Source organism: Macaca thibetana, chromosome 1 (assembly GCF_024542745.1).
Source record: "Macaca thibetana thibetana isolate TM-01 chromosome 1, ASM2454274v1, whole genome shotgun sequence".
In the NCBI taxonomy this organism is placed as follows: Eukaryota; Metazoa; Chordata; class Mammalia; order Primates; family Cercopithecidae; genus Macaca; species Macaca thibetana.
The window spans coordinates 100,473,218-100,494,471 of record NC_065578.1 but is presented as its reverse complement, the minus strand read 5'-3'; the positions used below and the strand labels follow the sequence as shown (position 1 = coordinate 100,494,471).

The window sequence follows — 21,254 nt, the reverse complement described above, 5'->3', positions numbered from 1 at the left end:
CCACTTCCTCCACACCCTCTTGACACTTAACATTGATACTTTGTGTGGTCTTTGGCTTATGCAGTATCCTGTCTCATTATGACTGGACTATTAAGAATCAAGTAACTGTCCCTGGGCGTGGTGACAGGTGCCTGAAGTCCCAGCTACTCAGGAGGCTGGGGCTGGAGAATCCCTTGAGCTCAGGGGCTCGAATCTAGTCTGGACAACATAGTGAGACCCCGTCTCTAGAAAACAAACAACAACCAAAAAAACCGAGACCCAAATACACAAAAGAATCCAAAATCAAATAACGGTCATCAACAATACAATATCCAACTGTAGTTCCTTTTTTTTTTTTTTTTTAAACGCACAGAATAACCTTCTGAAGGTGCCAAATTTAAAGATGGTAAAGTAACAGAGAAGTACACTGTAACCTAATGCTATGGCTTCAGAATAACCCAGTCAAAAGATTTTCAACATGAAAGGAAAGGAATTTAAATTAGTTGCCCTCGAGTTCAATTTTGAAAGATTCTGTATTTCTTTTCCTACTTTGGCAAGGAATACAAATATATTCCCATATTGGTACAGAGGTGTAGCTCTTCTTCTCAAAGTAATTTGCAGGTTGGACTACAAAGGAGATACAGTAACCCAGTGAAAATAGAAGCAAGACAGGTTCTTGGCATCTGCTTATGCTGCTGCCTGTATTTCTGCCCACACTGGCTCAGGCCAAACAGGGCAGCATCCAGTGGACGGCTAAGGGACCTGTGTCCTCCACACTTCGCTCACCAGCAGGGAGTCATTATTACTCCTTCACATTGGGTACTTTTGAAGCAATTCATAGAAGCTCTTCTTAATGGAAATATTGAGGATTAAAGAACAATTCTGAGACTGAATCATTCTGTAGGGAAAAAACACAACTGCCTAAGTCAGGGGAAACCATCTCTGACAGAAGTTTTGCTAAAAGAGAAGACAGCTCCTCTTTTCTACATGCTTCTCAAGGGCTAAAGGCTGCGGAGAGATATTGCTAATTGAGTCCTTCATGTTTTCATTCGGCAAATATTTATCAAACATATCTAGAGCCATATTTTATTAGTATTGTTTAGTTACTGTGTGTATATTCTAAGCATTTTATTATATAATAATATACACTGTGGAAGTAATAGTATTTACCTCACTGGGTTGCGAAGAGTATCTAACTCAGTGAGTTGTGAGATAATAAACATAAAGTGCTCATAAACCATAATCCTGGTGCATTGCAATTGCTCAGTAAATGGTCATTCATGTTATTGCTGTTACGGAAGCAGCTGATGTAAAGCTTTGTTTCTTGGTCCAGAAAGAAGTTGCCTTTAATGGAGATATCCAAGGCTAAATAGTAACACTGACATTTGAATAGGATCTGGAAAAAAGGAGAAATTTTTGACTCAAAGGGATTTATAAGGTTTTGAAAAACCCTAAAACTTAAGATTTCTTGTATGCTGTGGAATTTCTGAAGTTTGTGAAGAGACCTGCACTTTCAAGAATTTAGGCTTCGATGTTGAATTGGGAAATTTGAACCCTGGCTCCATTACTTTTTATTTCTATACTTTAGCTCTCTTATGTGTAAAATGAGGCTAATAATTCTACCTATCCCTCAGAGCTTTTGAGAGAACAATACATGTAAATGCTTAAAATAGTGATTGGTACTTAGCTAGACATATCTCAAATCACTACCATCATGATCACCAAATGGCAGAATTGACAAGTGGGATTTGTGTCTTGTTGCCTCAGATTATCTTTGATTTTCTGTACTCTTTGATGTCTAAGATAATTTTGATTCCTATTATTCTATAGCTAAATACTCTAACATGAAGCAATTACTATCCTTTCTGTTTATAAATTGGAAGGATATCTTACAACACAATATTGCAAGGAAAATAACCACACATTGGTAGGTTCAAGGAAAAGAAGAGGAGAAACCATTAGGAAATGAAGCCACCTTGTCCATCTTAGGGGATGCTCACTCCTATCCTTCATTTTGTTTCTTTCAGCTCTCAGTTTTCCCTGCTTCTCCACTGCGCCTCCAGTCTTAGTCTACATGATATTTAAGCCAAAAGTCACTCATAACATTTGTTTGTTTGTTTGGCCTCTAAATTTACATTCTTAAGAGACTCCTGGTGGCTTAGTTTGCCCTCTAATAGATTGCTATGGTAACACTTGTTTCCGTTTGTCTACCACTCTCCCTGCATCCTCTTAACTCCAATTTCTGATTACAAAAAAAAAAAAAAAAAAGGAACCACCTGTTTCCTGAGCACAGCGTTACATTATTGAATCCAGTTGGCTTACACAGATCCTTAGAATTTGAGTCTTAAGTGGAGGTGCCTTGGGGTGCTCTGGGTCAAAGAGTTCATGAGTTCTCAATGCTCGAGTCCTCAGAATTGTCCTGGTTTCTAACCTCCTGAAGCTCGCTTGTTCAGTGATACCTTCGATTCTGTGAGCTACTCTAACAATTTTCGTATTTAAGATGGTCTCTGCTGCATACGCACCGTTCTGCTTTTTGCAACCAAAAAACAAACAAACAAACAAATAAAACCTATGTGGCTGAGTTCCCTTGGGGGAATTTAATCAGCTGTGGTCAAGTAGGGGCTCATTCAAGACAAATTAATCTGGAGGAGATGTTAAGGGTGGTAATTTGATATATCCATAACAGGGGAAAATGGTGGTTATAAGAAAAGAATCAGACTTGTGCCTACATCTACTACAGTCTTAGCAGAATAAAACAAACCCCATTTAATTAAATTCCATTTAAGTCAATAGGCATTACAATGAGGCATTCACTAGACAAGCACTCAGGGGATATTTAGATGGGTAAGGCTAAAATTTCACTCTCAAGTAATGGCTAGTCTGGGGGAAGACTACATGTACACATATAAGTACAATACAAGGCAAGATATGCTGACTACTGTGATAAGATAAAAACATGGAGGAAAGAACAATTAATTTGGGTTATGGCATTAGCCAAACAGGTCAGCCTACTGAAAGATTCAAATAGCATGTTGCAAGTCACCGATACAAAGGAGAGAAGGAGCCCTTTTAAAGAGTTGTGGCATTTTGAGATCTTGAGTAACATACAAATGGAGAAAGACTCCTCAGGTTTGTAGGCACTTCAGAAATATTGCTTTCTCACTTTTTACCTCATTTAAGTACAGGTCTAAGTAAAGGTCTGTAGAGGCAAAAATCCTTTCTTACCAACAAGTGAGTCCTTCCTTAACCCTAGTCTTGGGCTGGTAGGAAGTATCCCTATTCAGTGTCCCATTTCCTCACCAAGGTTGTTTTCCATTCCTGAGTTAGTTCAACAAGGGGAAAACCTGGATTAATGGCTCCCACGTCTTTGAAGTGAAGAAATGTACGTCATTTTTCTCAGATCTTAAATCTGGTGACTCGGCACAAATTCTAGCCTCGCATGTATCCCTCAATCAGACTGAGTATCCATTGCATGAACAATGACCCACAGACACCAGTGTAACCCCTGCCTCCTCACCTCCTGCACTGGCCCTGCGGAACTAAGATTCTGCCTTTTATGTAGCCCTTTTGCCTGAGAACAAGTTATCCTAATTCTTGGCAGTCTTCTCTCTGGTTATAACAGTGGAGTCTCTACCATGTGTTTTAAACCCTAGTTCAACAAACAATTCTGTTAGAACCCGACTAATACCTTCCTTACAATGGAGCAGGTGTTGGCAAACTTCTTTAAAGAGCCAGACAGCATATATTCTAGGCTTTGAGGGCCAGAAGGTTTCTGTCACAAGTATTCTGGCATTTTAAGTCCTAAAGCAGCCATAGACCACACTTAAATGAATGGGTAGAGCTGTATTCTAATAAAACTTCACTTATAAAAAGAGGCAATGATTTGGTCCTTGAGTATAGTTTGAAGACCCCCTGCTTTTGAGCATCACTGTTCATGCATTCAGAATTCCTTATTACCATGACCCATCTATTTGCAAGAAAGCTCACCTTAATCTTTCCCAATCCTCCTTTATTTGCAAAGGCATAGGCTTGCCCATCTCACAGTTAACAATATTCAAGATGTCCATGTACCTTACTTCAGTTCCTGGTATACTCCAGAGCCCACGTGAACATTTATGTGTACCCTATCATTCCATCTACAGCCAAAGTAAAAAAAAAGAGAAGCCAGAAGTAGTGGTATGTATATAGTTATCAGCAGTTTGAGGGGGAAAAAAAAAAGAAAATAACCTAGCCTAAAAGAAGTAATTGTTGCTTCTGGAACAAGAGGAAAGGAGAAAAGTCATAAGACAACAATCTGTTATATTCTGCAGGGAGCAGAGATACCTTGGCCAAAAGTAAAGAAAATTGTAACTCTTTAGACAATGGGAAGAAAACTGAGGTTCATAAAAGTTAAATGAGAGTTCCACATAGGCCTATTAAGGAATTCCTGCTAATTATATTCATCTTGAAGCAAAGGTAGAAGATGTATTGCAATATCCCAAATTGGAAATCTAAATATATTTTCTGAATAAAGTTGTTAAATAGAGTGATTTTTTAAAATATAGTAGTAGGTTTAATAGGAATTTGTAAGTGGCACAAAACACAATAATAACTGCTATTTAGTTGAGTGACAGTGTAGTGGACATTTTTTTTTTCCTGATTTTACCATCTAATATTCATTCCCTTTCTTTTGGTAACACTACCAACAATTTTCTTTGGACAACCATGCTTCCTGTGCCTTCGGTCCCCCTGCTTTGGATTGAGCTGAAACTATCCAATTCCAGGGACAGACATGTGATCTAACAAACTATTGAACCCCCCTGAATTTACAGTTGTTTTAGGAATAGAAACATGCAAGTTTGTCTCATCAAAGTGAGGCCAAGACTTCTATAGATATTTCTGGGGAGAGTTGCTCTTTTTTATGTTATATTAGAAACTGGCAAGATGTGTAAGTTTAGAGTTGCTAAAGGATGACATTAGGAAATAACTTCTTTGAGAGTTAAAGCAAGTATTAAGAAAAATAGGCTGGAGAAATGCAGAGACCAAGTCCTGAGAATATTGTTTGAACCCTTAATATTTCAGTAATGAGTTAATTTTTTTAGCCAATTTCTTTTATCATTCTCTTCCTCCTTCCATTATTCTCTCCTTCCATCCCTCCCTCTTTCCTTCCCTTTCATCCCTGCAACTGAGAGTTGTAAAAGAAAGTAAAATAATACAACTTATTTTATGTAAGTATATATAGCTTTCCCTGAACTCACAAAACAATCCTATGGGTGATTATAATTACTCGGTCAACTGAGGAATTGCACAGTATGCCGCTGGTCATGCTATGCATAGTATGCGATTCCTCAGTTGACTTCAAAGCTACGATTCAACCTCAGGCCAGTATGACTCAAAACAGGTGATCTTCACTATACTCCCTGCCCTCAGGTAAAAAGGCTTCTAAGGGAACTAAGCTTCTAGGTCTCAGCCATTCATATCTACTTCTAATTTAGGGGCCATCTCTATACTAGGGGCATAATGTGATGATAATAGATCAACTTTGGCAAGTGATGTGAAAATAAATGTACTTTTGAAAATGCAGTGACTCCTTGACAGGTGCCCTTTAGAATACTGGTGAATGGCTGTTATAGAAAAGTCATTTCTGAAAGGTATTATTATAAGGCAAACTGCATTTTCCACTTTTATCCCATACCTAATGTCAGGGATATGTTCTAAGAGAAAACTTTTATTCTCATTCATTCTGCAACAAACATGTAGAGACATTTAGAGCTCACCAGGCATTGGAGAAATGTATTGGGCTGCCTAGAACAACAATTTAGACCAACGTTTGCATGTTTCCATCCCAGAAACGCTTGTAGGCCCAGGGTGGTTCAATATTTTGATTGTCCAAACCTGGATCATCTACCTATCCCTGGAATTAGGGATGGTTTCAGTTCAATCCAAAGGACAGGAAGGCCATTTTAGATTGATAAGCCATCTTATGTTCCCGGTATCTGTCTGAAATAATTATATCCTGAGAGCTCTCACAGTGTGAAGCTTTCTTCTACATGTAAAATTTCACAGGGAACCATGTTTTTCAAACAAAGGCAAAAGAACCTGAGAGACAGTACAGCATAGTGATTAACAGGGCTGGCACTGAAGTTCAAGTCCAATCTCTTCTCAGCTGCATGACGTTGAGAGAGTTTTATTTAACGTCTCTGTGCTTCTTCATTTTCCTTGTCTGTAAAATGGGAATGATAATAATCGTACCATTATTGTTAGTTCCCCATCCTCCCCTAAGGTTCTCAACTAAATGAACTACTGACTTGCTATCTAACTTTTAATTTGAATATTAATAGATTATATTCACTTATATTGTGAATAAGTGAACATGTTTCACTTATTTCTCTTATCTCTGTCACAATCTTTTATGCACACACGCAAATATGCTACATAAATTAGCTCTAAAAATGAGCAACTTGTAATACATGCCCAGCATTGTAATGTAAGTTAAGTGATATTTTATTAGGGTTAATGATTTTTATCATATAAAATAAATAAGGAAATTTATCAAGATAGTTTTCATCATAAAATATATTTTTAAATACCTTTCTTCCTAAATTTTCTATTAAGTTTGACATAGCCATATGACTTACATAAATTATATTGGCAAAACTGAAGCTAATTATCTGAAACCATTTAAAGTATGGCTATTTCAGAACAATAATACGAGTATCACTTAAACAATGTTATAGTGTGTACACACATATCTGTCTTTCTATCTAGCTTAGAGGTGGGAGGACAGACTGAGGCAACAGGGAAATCTCTCGTTAGTTTAGGAGTCAGAGAAATTTCCCTTTACTCTTTTCATCAGAAAAAATTAGAACAGATCATTGGAATCTATTTCAAACAAATAAAAACTTTCCTAGTGTTTCTGAAATGCAAAGGCTAAAGTGTCTAAATTGTCACATAGAAAACCATATGACTCAGATTCCTAATACAGTTTTATGAATGAAGAGCTGAACCACTTTGTTATATACAAAGGACTAGATAAATACCAGAGAAATGCTATACTCCTGGGGATTAATTCTTTTATTACTATTTAACTAAGTTGTCCTAATGATTTATCAGTTCAAATGTGATATTAAATGCTATATGTTGCTCCATACTTGATTTTAAGTGAACCAAATGCTTAATTATAGTATTTGGAATTTTTTTGTTATTTTTAAAGGCTTTTTAAGGTTTTTATATACTTGATAGTAAGCTGAATACTTAGGTTAGCTTCAGTTACACAATTGTAAGATTTTTACTATACAAATATTCTTTTAGAATTGAAATTTATACCAACTTTTGCATGTTTTCATCTCTTAAACAATTGTAGGTACAGGGAAGGGGGGTTCAATATTTTTATTGTTCAAACCTAGATCACATACACACCCCTGAAATCAGAGTACAGACAGCTGATATTCAGAGTGTAGACAGCTGTCTAAACAATAAGAACTCTATGTATCAGGCCAGGTGCTGTTATTATCCTCCAAATCTACAACACAAGTGTTGATTTATAAAAGATTTGGAGGGATAAGGTTTAAACATTAAAACAACAAGCAAATATCCCAGTAAAACAAAGCTGCAAATTTCAATCCATTCCTTACCCAAGAATCAACTATTCAATGACAAATTTCAAGAAAAGTACAGGGGTTGTCCACTGCTTTGGAAGTATTTTGATAACACGTAATAATATCCAACTGTGGAAATTTATCACAGCTACCTAAGAAGCTCAAGGTACCACTTCAAAGCATTACCAAGAATCACCTAGCATATTTCCAAAACCTGAAGAATCAACTTAATTTACAAATTGTTAGACTATGAGTTTCTTCGAGACATGGACCACGTTTCTCCTCATGGTTTGCTGGTACCTTGCACAAATTAGGCACTGAGCGTGTGAAAGAGCATGGCAGACTGAAGTCCTACACCTACCAGAAGAAAGACCACACACCCTTGTAGTCACATAGCTCCAACCTATTGGCCTAAAATCAGTGGCCGGATGATCAAAAGCAGTGGTTCCCAATTGGGGATGATTTTATCCCCCAGGGATATTTGGCAATGTCTAGAGTCATTTTTGAATGTCAGAGCTGTGCAGGGGTGCTGTCATTTAGTAGGTAGAGGCCAGGGATGCTGCCAAACATCTTACAGCACACTGGTCAGCCCACACAACAAAGAATTATCTGGCTGGAAATGTCAGTAGAGCTGAGGTTCAGAAACCCTGATCTAAAAGTTAATTGAATATTTGGCTGGGCACAGTGGCTTATGCCTGTAATCCCAGCAATTTGGGAGGTCAAGGTGAGTGGATCACTTGAGGTTAGGAGTTTGAGACCACCCTGGCCAACATGGTGAAACCCCATCTCTACTAAAAATACAAAAATTAGCCAGGCATGGTGGTGCATGCCTGTAGTCCCACCTACTCAGGAGGCTGAGGCTTGAGAATCGCTTGAACCTGGGAGGCAGAGGTTGCAGGGAGCCGAGATCATGCCACTGCACTCCAGCCTGGGCGACAGAGTGAGACTCTGTCTCAAAAATAAATAAATAAATAAATACAATAAAATAAAAGTTAATTGAATATTCATGACGGCATCAGACAGACAGTCAGACAGAGTGGAACTCACTAAAATATACCTTAAGTTTAAAAAATTTCATTGCAAGATTCAGTACTCATCTTCCAAAAGAGAAAAGCTGCTGGAATGAAAATGTGGAAGTAGAATGAAAAGCCTTCCATTTTCTCTCAATGAACACAATTTTTCATACATTTTCGTGTTTATCGCCACACGTGATATTCAGGAACTGTGGAAGAACATAAGTGATAATGATAGGCTGATACATAAGGAGTCTCATGTCACCTAGAAAGTAGATTGACTTTTGTTAATGAGACATTTAAAGAGGTCAAATATGGAAGGGCTAGATTTGTATTCAATATCTAGCATAAGAATAGTGAAATAGGAAAGGTAAAGGTGATAATGGTAAAGGAGGCAGTTAACATCTTTTGTGTCCTCTCAATCTGCCAGATACAATGCTACAACACCTTATGTGTATTCTCATTTAACTAGTAAGATCTATCAATCTCAGAAGTTAAATGTTCCAGAAAGTATACGATTTGATCATTTCTATAAAAATTGTACTATAATTTCTATTTTACAAGTCTCGCTCCTCCACTAGACTGGGGCCTTCTGGAACCTACCCTCCAGAAGGCCCCAGTCTAGTGGAGTGGGACTTGTAAAACAGACTGATAAAGTAGAAGTCCTAATGATGTCTTATTTATCATTAGGAATTATTCATCATTAGGACTTATTCATCATTAGGACTCCTACTATACCACCAAATAGGCCTTTCATTAGAGATTCATTAAGTGAATACGAGTAACACTGTGCAACAAAACAAAAATCTAGGGGAAACCATCTAAAGTCCTTCAAATTCTAAGGAGAAGAGAGGTTGTCATAAGTCTAGTCTGAGTTCTTCCATGAGCAAGATACATTATCTTTGTATTCACAGCTACTAGTGAAGAGTCTAACACACAGCAATTAATGAGAATATTTTAACTTGAACTTGGGACTGTAAATATTTTCAAAAGTGTTTCCAAGAAAGGGAAATGTGATCCTCTCCTTTACATGGATCTTGACTCAGCAAATACAGTTACTTCTTTTTCTCACGTGTACTTGTTTACAACTCTGTGTGGTTCCTGCCATTTACTGCTCAGTTCTGATAACAACAATGAATGGCACTCAGACAAGGTCAAAGGGAGGCAACATTTTGCTTGAGCGATTTCTTCATTTAGCTACATATTATATGTGAGTGTGGATGCAGAGTGGGTTACAGAAGTAATGACAAATACTCCTTCCTTAATTCTAACACAGAGATCTACAGCTGCCTTATTAGATTATTGCCTTATCTGGGGAACCATCCTGTGGTGCTGCAGTGGATACTGTGGAAAAAGGAGGAAGCAAAGAAGTGAAAACAAGACAGATGTGCCAAGTCAGAAACTACATTACAATTTTGAGTATATTATTCAGATACCACCATCAATCAATCCTCCCGATGTTTTATTAATGAAGACAAGACTTACATCTCTTCCCTTTTATAGCCACTCAAAAAAGATCTCACAAAACTTCAAAAATCAAGCATATTGGCATAATAACAGCAACCATTAAGAATTTGCTTGCTATTTTTTTGACTTAGAAAAGATGTTTTCTTCATTAGCTTCATGAACTAATATTTATGAAGTACTCTCATGTATTGTACATGCATATCTATCATATACTACTCTGAGAAAGTTAGGGAAGTTTCTGCCCTGTGAGGTTTTTTGTGTGTATTGCAGGGAATGAAGGAGAGTTAAAAAGAAAGGTCATATTCTCTCCCTCTCAACTGTCATAATCAAAAACACTATAGCTGGGCACAGTGGCAAGCGCCTGTAGTCTCAGCTACTTGGGAGGGTGAGGCTGGAGGATCATTTGAGCCCAGGAGTTCAAGACCAGCCTGGGCAACACAGTGAGACCCTGTCTCTAAAATATAATATTTTATATATATATATATATGTGTGTGTGTATATATATATATATATAAAACTGTAACTTAACAATAGCATGGATCTGACCAAACCAAATGATGAATATACACCCTCAGAATATGGAGTGGGTGAGTAAACATAAAATATCACTTTCAAAATTCTTTTTAACACAAATGATTTCTAAATTTACTGATTCTAAGATGAGAAGAAAAATGTCCCTTAGATAAGCTCTGGTCACTTAGGGTCAGTTTCCAACAGCAGATTCCTTCTCAGTATACTACCCAATGGTGGAAGATCCCCAAAGTGGACAGCCGGAGAGCTGCAACACATGCAAAACACTTGCAAACCTTCTTGTTTTCTTATTTTTCCTGTTTTCATTGGCAGAATTTTTTCCCTGCTCAAAGCAGAGTTGCAAATGAAAGCAGCTGCCCAAAGTGGAGGAAGTTCAAAGACCACAGAAGAAAGAGAAAGGAGGTGGGGGTCAAATGAGGAAAACAACTGAAGACAACACCAAGACTCTTGGCAACTCTGCCTTGTATGAAAGTCTAAAGCAGAAAACACATTTGTGGACAGATGGACTGATGGCAGCTTTGGGCAAAGCAATATAGCAATATGCTTTCAAGTGACTTAACAACTGAGTATTATATTTTTAAACAGACTTGAAAACTTTTAACAATCCCAAAGCAAGAAATATTTCTAAATATTTTCCTCTGAACTTCTGATGGTCACTTTTTTGGTTCCTGTCATATATTTATTCATGTTTCTGAATCATGCTACCGATGAAAATCTATTTAAAGTTATTGCATCAGTTTCCTTGGCTTTCATTACTTAAAGATTATCAGGAAAATACAGGTGTAGTTATTTTGGAGTCTGACTTCAATAGGTACATTTAGAAGAATTCGTGTATATTTAGCATTTATTTTTTAACTACAAGGTTTAGTGCTTCATTAGATATTAAAATTTAATCTTGAAATTCTTACAAAAGGATTATAGTTAAAATATTCATTGCAATTAATTATTTTATTTTTATGGAGAAATTAAAGAAGTAAAATAAATAAAACTTATGGGACATTTCAGAATACATTTTAAAAATGTTTTAAAAATATATAAATACTCTACTGTATTTTAGGATTTTTAGAAATATTTTATGCAAAATTAATGTACTTATATTTCAATGCTAACATATAAATTCTGGAATGTTACAATTCCAAAACAGACTGAAAAACTCACTGGAGTGCAAAGATTCTGGAAGACAACTTGTTTGAATATATTTTTGCAAGTTCAAGTATCTAAACTTTAAGACAAAGCTTTTCTATTGCCCTAGCTTCTTTAAAAAATATATTTACAAGCGAGAATGACTGGAAAATGGGACCTAAAAATGTTTGCCGTATCTAGAAATTTCATAAATGTAACTGTAGAGCGGTAAACTCTTTTTACAGACTGACCGCCAACTCCAGAAGCCTTTTCTTTCAGTCAACACTTTCCCACCGTGAGAACCATTTCTCATTAACAACCAAATTGTTTTCCAATGCTGTGCTATAAGGGGTTTCCTTAGAAACCATTTGGTAAAAGACTGTGGCTTTCTTCCATAGAAATCTCAAGCAGTGAAAAGGCAGATTTTCTGGCATAAATCAAACCCAATTTCTAGGGTTCACTAAACCCTTTCTCCTCAAAATAATGTTTTGTGACTTGATCTTAGCAGTTAATAGTACACGCAGGAGAGCTGGTGTGAACCAGTTTTAAATGAATTTTATTCCATCCCTTTTGTCATACAATTGAAATCACTTTGAGGGCTTGTTATACCTTGATAAAGGTTTAACTGCACAACTAATGGACAAGATAATACACTTAACTATGTGGTAAAATGTGTAATTTTTTTCCCACCAAATGTGCTCTGTGAATTAATCTTTGTATTATTAGGACAATGTTATGTGTTCTGATTTCAGAGTTGTTCTTGCTTGTAAATATGCTATTTAAAATAAGTTGTGACAACACAAGTTTCTGTGCTAAAAACATAGATATTTCATCCGGCATATATATATATATGTATATATATGTATATATATGTATATATATGTATATATATGTGTATATATGTATATATATGTATATGTATGTATATATATGTATATATGTATATATGTATATATATGTATATATGTATATATGTATATATATGTATATATACATACACACACACACACATATATACCAATAGTGTTGTAGAAAATTTTTAGATGCATATAGATTCATATGAAATACACCAAAAAGAAGCATGTGTACCAGCAATTACGTCTCTAGTGTATACGTGACAGAGTGCTTTAAATGAAAATCCAAAATTATTACTGGAAAGGAATAATACATTTCCACATCTCTATGCCTTCTGTATACTTTGTTTCCTTTACAAGCAATGTGCACCTGCCTCCCAAATTTTATTCCTTCCTCAGACATTGCTGACTCATCTCCTCGTTCACTCACCCATTTATTCATTCCATACATTTTTACTGCACACTGATTATTTGCTGGATTCTCTGCTAGATGCTGGAGTGAACAAGATAATGCCCTTTCCCCCTTTTCCCATGGAGCTAATGGTCAAAAGTGATTCCTTCCCCCTTCCCTGACTTCCTCAGACAAAGATAATAATTTCATTCTCAGTCCTACCATCATTCATCCATTGAACAAGTCTCTAATGAGCAATTACTATATAGTAGGCACTTGCCATATCATCTTGCAATTATTTACTTATGAATCTGTTTTGAGGAAAGAGGCTTTATATATCTTTGTATTTTGAGGACCTAACACAATTCTGGAATATAATAAATGCAAAGTAAATGTTTTTTGAATAAACAATTGAAGTAAATGAAAATATGCTAGCTAATAGACTAGGTTTTCTGTTATTTGAAAATTATCAATAATATACCATAAGTTTACAAAAATATCAGCCCTGCTTCACTATAAAAACTTGCACTGAACATTTTAGAGACGTGAAAGATGGAAAACCTGAGAAATAGTCAAGCTGTTCTAAGATGTTTTTACAACTAGGGTTTCTGCCATATTACCAGGCAAGTTTTTCCCAAGATTGAATTAATATGCTTATAGAATGATCCATCTAAGTTTGGAAAATAATTCAAAGTAGAAATCAGTCTTCGTAACCCATTTATGCCTGAGGTTGCAATTTTTTGAATTTTTGCATGAAATTCATACGTGTTACCTAGAAAAATTTAAGGAACAAAAATTTGAAGAGAAAAAGTTTTTATTGTGTTCCATTGTTATGTGGCAATCAAAAAATGGAACACTGGGCATAAATGGGTTGGTTAAGGCCAGTATTGTGACAATTTGGTTTGAGGATTTTTTTTTTTTTTTTTCCTGGCAGTTGCAAGATTTAATAGAGTGAAAACAGAGCTCCCATGCAAAGGAAGGGGCACCAAAGGGGGTTGCCGTTGCCGGCTTGAATGCCTAGGTTTATATCCCGATCATTGTCCCTCCCACTGTGCTCTCAGGCAATAGATGATTGGCTATTTCTTTACCTCCGGTTTTTGCCTAATTAGCATTTTAGTGAGCTCTCTTTACTATCTGATTGGTCGAGTGTGGGCTAAGTTGCAAGCCCGGTGTTTACAGGTGGAACCAGTCACTTTCCCAGCTAGGTTTAGGGATTCTTAGTCAGCCTAGGAAATCCAGCTAGTCCGGTGTCTCAGTCCCCGCTCTCAACAGGAAAATCCGAGTGCTGTTGGAGAGGTTGGCCCATGACCACTCTAACTGCTTCCTGCTGAATTGGGGCATAGTAGGGGTTGTGCAGTTAAGATTTCCTTGGGAGGGGTGCCCGGGACAAGCACCAGCCCATTCCATCACCTTCACAGAGCCCTGGGTATGCTTGACCATTGAGGGCCAGGAGGTTAACTGTCTCCTGGACACTGGCACGGCCTTCTCAGTCTTACTCTCCTGTCCTGGACAACTGTCCTCCAGATCTGTCACTATCTGAAGGGTCCTAGGATGGCCAGTCACTAGATACTTCTCCCAGCCACTAAGTTGTGACTGGGGAACTTTACTCTTTTCACATGCTTTTCTAATTATGCTAGAAAGCCCCACTCCCTTGTTAGGGAAAGACATTCTAGCAAAAGCAGGGGTCATTATATACCTGAACATAAGAGAAGGAACACCCATTTGGTTTGAGGATATTTTAATTAAGAAATGCAACCTTCACCTACAGAATAGGAGAACATTCTAGCAATCTATCCATCTGACAAAGGTCTAATATCCAGAGTTTACAAGCATCTTAAAGAAATTTACAAGAAAAAATCCCGCTGAAAGTAGGCAAAGGACATGACCAGACACTTCTCAAAAGAAGATATTCATGTGGCCAATGAACATATGAAAAACAGCTCAACATCATTGATCATTAGAGAAATGCAAATCAAAACCACAATGGGATACCATCTTATGCCAGTCAGAATGGTGATTATTAAAAAGTCAAGAAACAACAGATGCTGGCGAGCATGTGGAGAAATAGAAATGCTTTTACACTGTTGGTGGGAGTGTAAATTAGTTCAACCATTGTGGAAGACAGTGTGGCAATTCCTCAAAGATCTAGAAGCAGAAATACCATTAGACCCAGCAATCCCATTACTGGGTATACACTTAAAGGAATAAAAATTATTCTATTATAAAGATACATGCATGCATATGTTTATTGCAGCACCATTCACAATAGCAAAGGCATGGAATCAACCCAAATGCCCATCAGTGACTGATAGACTAGATAATGAAAATGTAATATTCCATGTATCTACCATGGAATATTATGCAGCTGTAAAAAAGGAACAAGATCACATCCTTTGCAGGACATGGATGGAGCTGAAAGCCATTATCCTCAGCAAACTAATGCAGGAGCAGAAAACCAAACACCACATATTTTCACTTATAAGTGGGAGATGAACAATGAGAACATATGGACACATGGAGGGGAACAACACACACTGGAGCCTGTTGAGGGGGTGGAGGGAGAGCATCAGGAAAAATAGCTAATGTATGCTGGGCTTAGTACCTGGGCAATGGGATGATCTGTGCAGCAAACCACCATGGCACATATTTACCTATGTAACAAATCTGCATATCCTGTATATGTACCCCAGAACTTAAAATAAAAATTGAAGGGAAAAAAAATGCAACTTTCTACTTCTAAAGGCATCTCCCTGGGATTGAATGCCCAAAATATCTACTGTAATCTGTAAACCTGACAAGATCTGCCACCCTGCTCCCACCTCTCTAACCTCATTTCCTGCCATTCTCTCCCTTCTCATCCTGCTCCTACCAAACTAACCTCCTTGCTATTCCTTGAATATGTCCAGCAATTCTGCTTTGGGATCTTGGCACTTGCTGCTCCCTCATCTGCTCTTCCTCAGATACCTTCAAGGCCCACTCCCTCACTCCTTCACTTCCTTCAGGTCTCTGCTCAAATCACCTTTTCAGACAGGCCTTCCTTGACACCATATCTCAAGCAGCATACCTGCCCTATCCACTCTGGGTCATTCCCTAACCTTCTTAGGCTGCTTTACTTATTCATAGCATGTATCACCATCTGACATACTATTTACTTTTGGGTTTTTTATCTGTCTCCTCTATTAGAATTTAAATTCTACAAGGCTAGAGATTTTTGTAAATTCTACTAGCTATTTTGTAAACTCTACAGGGCTAATATTTTGACAATATTCCTAGTGATTAGAAATGTTTTTAAACATAGAAAGTACCCCATAAATATTTATTGAGTGAATGAATTTGATCAATTTATCTGTAACTGTATACTCAGTATTAATTGTCTCTATTGTGGTGTGTTAACAGCTACGGACTAATATGGTAATAGAAGCCCCCTGAATTTATACATTAGGAATTTAGTTTTTTGAATATCTGATACGCATTTTATTGCTGATTTAGAAGCCCAAAACTGTAGTCCTGCACTTTTTGCCTCCCCGAATCATCTTGCCTCAAAATCATTGTATTAGAAAAGGCAGTTCTGTGAACACCAACAGATTCCTGAACATTTAACAGCCTATATGAAAATGGGGATGGTAGAGGAGACATGATCCTTCCCATAGACAGTTTTATTCTAGTGGAGAGCCTCAAAGTCAAAGTACTGTTTCCTCTGTAGAGAAATTCTTGTGAGAAAGTCTTAAGCATAACTAATTAGTTCTGAGTGGAAAAAAAGCGCTCTCAGTTAAGAAACTCATTTCATTGACTATTAAGGGAACTTTTTATAAAACCAGCTATGGAAATAAATCAGTGGTTGTAATATGTTTAGTTATAGTCATCAAATGCAAGAAAAGACCAATTATCATAAGGTTGTGAAGAAAAAGAATATCAAAAGTTTCTAAAACATTTTAATTTAAAAATATCAATTGCACAAATGTTCTAAATATATACTTCGACTATCCTTTTTTTTTTTTTTTTAAATAAAGACAGGGTCTCACTATGTTGTACAGGTTGGTCTTGAACTCCTGGGGTCAAGTGAGCCTCCCACCTCACCCTCCCAAAGTGTGGGATTACAGGCATAAGCCACTGCACCCAGCCTACTCATCTTTCTTTCCCTATTTCTGACAATTATTTGATGCATCTCAAACTTGCCTGTGAAATACTGATATATTAAGTTAGAAATAACCAGTCACCTTCTTTGGATTTATATCGGGTATTATACTAGATTATCACAGAAATGTAATAAAAGGAACCAAGGGCTTACTTAAATTTATGATAAAAATAAAATTTGAGAACAATTTATTAATTAATCCATTTTCCTAGTTAAGTTGCTCTTACCTGCTATATCCAGTTACTATCTTAGTTCTACAATCTGATTTTTCCAAAATTTGTCCATAGCATTTAACTTTCTCCCTCATACTCATGTACACACACGTGCAAGCCCATCTGCACAAGTACACACACAGGAAAGGGATCCTGGTCAAACCTACTTACCAGCTTTATCTATGACATCACATAAACCTTTCACCCCAGCCATCTGGCTGCCGTTCCAAGTCTTTAATTTTTTTGAGCAGCAAGAAGTTTTAATTTGCAACCTGCTATTGCTTTTAGTTTTAAACTGGCTTGGCATTCTCACTCAGCACTAACCAATACATTTTGGGAATCGGCTCTTACACGTATGTCTTTTCACCTTCAAAATATTAAGAAGGTAGCTGGGTGCAGTGGTGTGTGCCTGTAGTCCTAGCTATTTAGGTGGTTGAAGTGGGAGGATCACTTGAACTCAGGAGTTCAAGACTGGCCTGGGCAACATAGTGAGACCCCATCCCACCTCCCCCTCCCCACCAAAAAATTGAGAAGACTGCCAAACTTGGATTAGGTTAAGCAGCAGATATGTCGACACTTCAGAAACAAGGGCTAGAGGCCGGAACCAGGCTGGTGTTAGGATGACTAACTCATCCTGTTTCACTTGTTTAGCCCTGAAATTCCCAATTTCCCGGAATTCCCTGAGTCCTGGGCAAAAGGAGACAGTTGTCTCACGAGCGAGAGGTGGAAGGAAACTGAAATGAAAGCACCCTGATATTTTGGAGTAGTCCAATGAGCTACTTTGAAAAGAATGGTAAGTGCAGATGTGGTTTTGAGAAGAGTCAGGGCCAGTTAATTTAGCTGGTGAGGCAGGATGACAATGACTGTAGACAGACATCAAGAACTGGAGTAATCTGGACTGGGTTAATGTAGCCTTGGGGGTATGTATGCAGCAACATGATACAAAGCCTATGGTGTGAAAGATAGTCCAGGTTCCATTTATTTGATAGTACAGCTGGCAGTGAAATTCTCTGACCTGGTGAGAATGAGTTTGCTGATGGAGAGCTTCAGATTATATCTGTGAAATACTGTGGAAGATAGACACAGATAAAATTGAACTCAAAGGGGCTCAAGGTTACACAGCTAAGAAGAGGCAGTGCTAAAGCTTAAGCCCAGATCTTTCTGACCCAAAGTTTGTTGCTCAGGCAACCTTTAAATAAAAGGTTATGCTATAAATTCTATTCAAAGAAATCCACTGTCTTCTAGTAGTTGCGTCAATGTCATTTCCCATTTCCTAGATTGTTAAATTCTTTGAGGGTAAAGACTATTCCATATTTATCTTGGTATGTTTAACTGGAAAAATACTCAGAAGACAATAAGCTTTTGATAAATGTTGAATTAAACAAAATTAAATGAGACATAAATAAGCCTTTACTCTTATGAGGTGTTTTTGCTTGCCCCATGGAATGTCCTTCTTCACATTCTGTTCAACCTTAAAGCCCAGTTTGAGTTCTAGAATATTTAGGTCACAGAAATCTCTCCCTTTGAAATCTACCTCAGCATTTTATCTTTTAATGTAATTAAATCTTATTATTCTGAAAGGTAATACTAGTGGCTTTGTATCCATCACTATTATGCTTACAGCAGACAGTCAATCAACACTGATACTTGAAATCAAAAGCAGAAATCTGTCAATAAATCTGTTTTCTTAATAACAATTCAAAGCAGGAATGAACATTCAAAACAGGAAAAGGATTCTAAACCTCCTATCAGCAGCCAGACATGACTATAGTCTAGGTGTTGCTATTAAGTGTGCAAAGAATTCCATTTGTCTTTTTCTTATTTTTTATTTTTTGAGATGGAGTCTTGCTCTGTCACTCAGGCTGGAGTGCAGTGCTACAATCTCGGCTACAGGCGTGAGCCACCACGCCCGACACCATTCGTTTGTTTTGTTTTGTTTTGTTTTGTTTTGTTTTGAGATGGAGTCTCACTCTGTCGCCCAGGCTGGAGTGCAGTGGCGCGATCTCTGCCCACTACAAGCTCCTGCTCCCGGGTTCACGCCATTCTCCTACCTCAGCCTCCCGAGTAGCTGGGACTACAGGTGCCCGCTACCACGCCCGGCTTATTTTTTGTATTTTTAATAGAGACGGGCTTTCACCGTGTTAGCCAGGATGGTCTCAATCTCCTGACCTCGTGATGCGCCCGCCTCGGCCTCCCAAAGTGCTGGGATTACAGGCGTGAGCCACCGCGCCCGGCCCCCATTCATTCTTTATGAGCAGCACCACCTCTGAAACTTAGAGACCGTTACCGTGTTGATAAAGTTATCTTTAAAAAAACACTTGTTTATGAAAAGGGATTCTCGGTATTTTTATAGGAGAAAAAATTAAGATATAGTTGCTATCAAAGCTGTTAAAACGGGAATACTTGCAAGAAAAAACTAATAAAAGTCCAATTACTTTGGGGGGCTATATTGCAGCAAACCAAGTCGTGAATATCAAGTTTACATATTCATTATTTCTGAGTGACAGACTGAGGGGACAAATGAAACCACAAACAAGTGAGAACTATACCACTAAGTACAAAAGTAAAATGAAATACACACTTTCTACTTTTGAATCAAAAGTTTTACTTATTTTTGTTTTGTAATCATTTAAGACCTCTAAACTGCAAAAGGGATTTTTTTTTTCCTTAATCCAAATCTCTGCTAAACTCAATTTTCTTTTTCCACTAGGGCTCGGGAAACAGTATGTAACTGAGTACTGACTTGGATTTTGTCAGAATCAAACAGCTGAGGTAAGAGACAAACCAACAGCACGTTTCCTGATTCCTGTTTTCGGTGCTGAACAACAATTTCTATTACAGCGCAAGATTATACTAGTGAATAGATAATTCCAAAATTTTGAGTTGCTATGTGACATAGAATGATCCTGCTTTTAAAACACCAATGGTAAAGTCAGAGCAGAATTAGTGTAAAGTGAATGAATAAAGCATAAGTGACAGGGCTTCTCTGCACAAACCCCTCCCAAGGTCCAGAGAGAAACACAAGCATTGTATTTAGTGATCATACACTTTTGTACAATTTGTAAAAGTAAGATATATTAACTGCAATCAATTAATACCAGCGTCTCTTTTCATTATGGGTTCTCCATTACTTCTCCTCATGGTAGGGATGTTGGAGTGGCTACGCAAATGTTAATATCCACCTGGCTGGGCATGTTGGCTTATTCCTGTAATCCCAGTGCTTTGGGAGGCCTGGCTAGGAGGACTGCTTGAGGCCAGGAGTTTGAGACCAGCCAAGGCAACATAGTGTTACCCCTTCTCTACAAGAAAATTTAAAAAATTAACCAGATGTGGTGGCACACACCTGTAGTCCTAGCTACTTGAGAGGCTGGGGCAGGATGATTGCTTGAACCAAGGGATTTGGGGTTACAGTAAGCTATTATTGAGCTACTGCACTCTGGTCTGGATGACAGAGTAAGACCCTGTTTTTAAGAAGAAAAACAACAAAGATCCAGCTAAGTGGAAGTTGAGTAAAGGATATATTTAGCTTGGATTTAATGGGATAGGCCTATGTGGACTGCAGAGTCTTGTGTATGGTTATATTATAACTAGCTAAGCAAATTCAAGATGGGCTTCTAGCAATACTTCTATCACCCCAAGTACTGACTCATCTAGAATCATGACACAAAGATGCAGGTCCAGACGTGGTCATGGTATATGAATGGGTCTTATGGTGCCGGGCACTGAAAGTATGTGGCTAAGTCAAGAAAAAATGAGAGAAGTTTTCTCAAATTTGACAACAAAATCTGAAAATTTTGGAAGACATTATTAATAACAAGTTCATGAATTGTAAGCTCAAAAAGCCATTTTCTACCAATAAAAACAAAATAAGACTTCTGATTCCACACATGAAATATTACCTGCTATTTTGATCTGAATGTTCATGTTTCCCCCAAATTAATATGTTGAAACCTCACCATCCATGTTATGGTAT

General features: G+C 37.5%; 1 protein-coding gene and 1 long non-coding RNA gene across 3 annotated transcripts in view; one reads left to right on the top strand and one right to left on the bottom strand.

Annotated features, from left to right (window-relative positions):
- The window catches only part of LOC126929234 (uncharacterized), a 68,981-nt gene that overhangs the window by 12,075 nt on the left and 35,652 nt on the right, over window positions 1–21,254 (bottom strand). The window lies entirely within an intron of this gene.
- DPH5 (diphthamide biosynthesis 5) overlaps window positions 7,328–21,254 on the top strand; it is an 84,801-nt gene continuing 70,874 nt past the window's right edge. Inside the window, exon 1 of the mRNA XM_050745414.1 lies at window positions 7,328–7,337. The gene's annotated coding sequence lies outside the window, so the exon portion shown is untranslated. The remainder of the gene's footprint in view (window positions 7,338–21,254) is intronic.